This window comes from Chrysochloris asiatica, unplaced genomic scaffold (genome assembly GCF_000296735.1).
Source record: "Chrysochloris asiatica unplaced genomic scaffold, ChrAsi1.0 scaffold00246, whole genome shotgun sequence".
In the NCBI taxonomy this organism is placed as follows: domain Eukaryota; kingdom Metazoa; phylum Chordata; class Mammalia; order Afrosoricida; family Chrysochloridae; genus Chrysochloris; species Chrysochloris asiatica.
The window spans coordinates 3,049,332-3,054,032 of NW_006408764.1; the positions used below are offsets into that span (position 1 = coordinate 3,049,332).

At 40.4% G+C, this 4,701-nt stretch overlaps 1 pseudogene; it reads left to right on the forward strand.

Moving 5' to 3' along the window:
• The first annotated feature begins 528 nt into the window (after positions 1-528).
• Positions 529-1,112, forward strand: LOC102823534 (annotated as a pseudogene).
• Positions 1,113-4,701: the final 3,589 nt, after the last annotated feature.

Sequence of the window (4,701 nt, forward strand, 5' to 3'; positions counted from 1 at the left end):
ACATGGACCTCACCAGATGGACTACAAAGAAATCAAACTGACTTATTTCTGTGGGAAGAGATGGTGGGAAAGCTCCATATAACCATCCAAAACCAGGCCCGAGGCAGACTATGGAACAGAATATCAATTGCTCATATGCAAGTTCAGGCTGAAACTGAAGAAAATTAAAACAAGTTAACAAGAGCCAAAATATGACCTCAAACATATCTCACCTAAATTTAGAAATCATCTGAAAAACAGATTGATGCATTAGACACTAATGGCCAAAGACCAGAAGAGTTGTGGAATGACATCAAGAATATTATACAGGAAGAAAGCAAAAGGTCATTAAGAAGACAAAAAAAAGGAAAAGACCAAAAGGATATCAGAAAAGACTCTGAATCTTGCTCTCCAGCAAAGAGATTCTAAGGCAAATGGAAGCAATAAGGAAGTCAAAGAGCTAAATAGAAAACTTCAAAAGGCAGCTAGAGAAGACAAAGTCAAGTATTATAATCAAACTTTCAGCCTTTAGGCGTTGCAGCCGCAGCCATGAGCATGCTCAGGCTTCAAAAGAGGCTTGCCTCTAGAGTTCTGCGCTGTGGCAAGAATGTCTGGTTGGCCCCCAATGAGACCAATGAAATTGCCAATGCCAACATCCATCAGCAAATCCGGAAACTGATCAAAGATGGCCTTATCATCCGCAAGCCTGTTACTGTCCATTCTCGAGCTCGATGCTGGAAAAATACCTTAACCCACAAGAAGGGCATATGGGCACAGGTAAGCGGAAAGGTACTGCCAATGATAGAATGCCCGAGAAGGTGACCTGGATGAGGAGGATGAGAATTCTGCGCCGGCTGCTCAGAAGATACCATGAATCTAAAAAGATTGACCACCACATGTATCACAGCCTGTACCTGAAAGTAAAGGGAAACATGTATAAGAACAAGTGGATTCTCATGGAATACATCCACAAGCTGAAGGCAAACAAGGCCCGCAAAAAGCTCCTGGCTGACCAGGCTGAGGCCCACAGGTCTAAGACCAAGGAAGCATGCAAGCACCTTGAGGAATGGCTCCAGGAGAACAAAGAAGAGATCTTCCAGACTCTGTCCAAGGAGGAAGAGACCAAGAAATAAAGCTGCCTTGTTCTTGTCTGTATATAGTGGCCTGGGCAATTATATAGATCAGCCTGAATGAAACAAGCCTTTGTTTGCCTGTCAAAAAAAAAAAAAATTGCAAAACTGGAATTAGGAAACCAAAAGGGAAGAACATGCTCAGCATTTCTCAAGCTGAAATAACTAAACAAAAAATTCAAGCCTTTATTTGAAATATTGAAGGATTCTTTGGGCAAAATACTGAATGATGCAGAAAGCATCGCAAAAAGATGGAAGGAACACACAGAGTCACTTGTACCAAAAAGTAATGGTTGATGTTTAACCATTGCAAGAGATAGCATATCATCAAGAGTCAATGGTGCTGAAGGTAGAAGTCCAAGATGCACTGACAGCACTGGTAAAGAATAAGACTCTAGGAATTGATGGAATACAAACTGAAATCTTTTACAAACTGATGCACTACCAGAGGCAGTCACTCATTTATGCCAAGAAATTTGGAAGACAGCTACTTAGCCAACTGATTCAAAGAGATTCATATTTGTATCCATTCCAAGGAGAGGTGAATGAACAGAATGCGGAAATCACCAGGCAATATCACTGATATCACATGCTAGTAAAGTTTTGCTAAAAATAATTTTTAAATGGCTGCAACAGTACATTGACAGAGAACTGCTACTAGAGGTTCAAGTCATACTCATAAGAGAACATGGAATGAGGGATATCATTGATGACATCAGCTGGATCTTGGCTGAAAGCAGAGAATACCAGAAAGATATTTACTTGTGATTTATTGAATATGCAAAGGTTTTCAAATTTGTAGAACATGGCCAGCTATGGACAACTTTATGGAGAATGAGTATTCCAGAACACTTAATTGTGCTTATGAGGAACTTGTTCAAACAGAACAAGGGGACATGTTATGGTTTAAAATCAGGAAAAGTGTGCACCAGGGTTGTATCCTTTCACCATACTTATTTAATCTTTATGCTGAGCAAATAATCTGAGAAGCTGGATTATATGAAGAATGTGGAATCACAATTAGGAAGACTCATTAACTTGCTAAAATTGAAGAGGACTTAAAATACTTAATGATGAAGATCAAAGACCACAGTGTTCAGTATGTGGTCTCTGATCTTCATTGAGATTATACCTCAATGTAAAGAAAAGAAAAATTCTCATGACTGGACCAATAAATAACATTTTGATAAATGGAAAAAAGAATTAAAGTTGTCAATGACTTCATTTTGCTTGGATCCACTATCCACTATTACAAGCATACCCTGTACTATCCCACTGTCTGGACATGAGCCAATACCAGCTGCAAGATATTACATGTGACAAGGGAAGTCTAGCTCCAGATCATAGCCATCAGGAGACACTTATTAAGCTTAAAAAGAAAGCAACATACATCCATTTAAGCATTAAAAACCCACATAACTACTGAAAATGTCCAAGAACACACAATTAAAGATCTCAACACTCATGGAAGCAGCAGTCAAGAAATCAAACAATATATTGCATTAGGCAAATCTGCTGCACAAGACCTCTTTAAAGTGTTCAAGAGCAAAGATGTCCAGTTTAAGGACTAAGGTACACCTGACCAAAGCCATGATATTTTCAGTAGTTTCATATGCATGTGACAGTTGGCCAACGAATAAGGAATACTGTAGAAAATTGATACCTTTGAGTTATAGTGTTGGAGAAGAGTGTTAAAATTACCTGGACTGCTAGAAGAACAAACAAATCTGTGTTGGAGGAAGTACAGTCAGAATGCTCTTAGAAACCTTCAGTTTGGCAGGCTCTCAAAATATGATAGAGGGAGGCAGTGACCCAGTGTTAGAAGCTGCACGTCTGGAGGAAGAGGTGTGATGGATTTTTCATCTTTCACTTTTCATTTTTCACATTTCTTTGCTCTTCCACTCTGATCGTGCCCTCACTGCCCAGCCCAGACGCCTTCAGGAAGGTGGGAGAACACCTCCAAAAGGGTCTAGCGTTGCACCCACAGTTTTCCCATGGCACAGGAAATTGACCAGCTTCTCCTTGGAAACCCTATACAGGGTCGCTATGAGTCAGAATCAACTTGATGGCACTTAACAGCAACAACGTCCTTGTGTGGTGCGGTAGGATAAGGCACTGAACCGCAAAGTCAGCAGTTAAAACTCACCAGCCAACTGCTTCTTGGAAACCTAATACAGGGTCACTAAGATTCAGAACCGACTCAGCAGCACTTAATAACAACATGGAAATTAACACAAGTGTATTACTGAGAGAATCTGTCTGCAGCTATCCACTGATCACAGAGACATATTTAAACACATTTTGCTTGAAATTAACTCATGCATTTATGAACTGGAACCCTGGTAGCAATACTTATTTACTTACCCTTGTATATTTATCATAATGAAAGAAAAACAATAGTACAAAGATTTTAGAAATAGGCAGTGGTTGCACAACATTATAAAAATAATCATTATCACAGATTGTACACTAAAAATGATTAAAATAAAATAAAGGAGCAGCAACAGAACAAAGCACCAGACAGTGTTGAGTTTTCCAGCCCAAAGAACAAGTAGAATGACTTTGGGCAGAAAGCCTGCTTGCTGAGTGGGGTACCTCTAGGAACTTAATTGGGGACAGCAAGGTTTGGTGACCCACAGAGCTAGAACCAAGTGCCTTCATTCAGGCTGAGGCTTATGGTAAAGTACTGTGTCCTGTGGGCATATATCAGCATCTCCAAAATAGCAATACTAACATTTATAAGGCCTTTAAAGTTCCAGGTGTGTGCCAGGGTGCTAGTACCAGAGGAGTGGGACTGAGGGAGTCCTGGATAACTGGAAGGAAGCAAAGGTAGTCTCTTGGTTCAGACTAGATGACCAAATTTTCCCTTGGCTACTGAAAATAAAAGCAGCAACCCCAATTAACTGGATTAAACAGAATAAATTCAATATATGTGGTCAAACTTAAAATTATATTCCTTCTTTTCAGTCAGTAGTTCTGCCATTACTTGGGCACCACTTCTCTGAGTCCATCATATGGGTTATCCAAGCTCAAGCATGTTCATCTCCTCAGGATGCAACCAGAGGAAGAGTGTCCTCCAAAAGGTCAAGAACTTGACTATCAGTCATATTCAATAATAGGACTGTTTCATACACCTGTCAGTTTGTCATACTGTTCTTGGCTTATACATTGCTGTGATGTTGGAAGTTATGCCACTGTTGTTTCCAATTTCAGCAGGGTCACCCATGCTGGACAGGTTTCAGTAGAGCTTCCAGACTAAAACCAACTAGGAAGTAGGAAGAGGCAATCCACTTCTATGGAATTAGCCACTGAAAACCTTATGAATAACAATGAAGTATTGTCTGATATTCTGTTGGAAGATGAGTACCTCAGTTTGGCAGGCTCTCAAAATATGATTGAGGGAGGCAGTGGCCCAGTGCTAGAAGCCGTGAGCTGCACATCTGGAGGAAGAGGTATGATGGATTTTTCATCTTTCACTTTTCATTTTTCACATTTCTTTCCTCTTCACTCTGATTGTGCCCTCACTGCCCAGCCCAGACGACTTCAAGCAGGTAGGAACACACCTCCAAAGGGGTCCAGCGCTGTACCCACA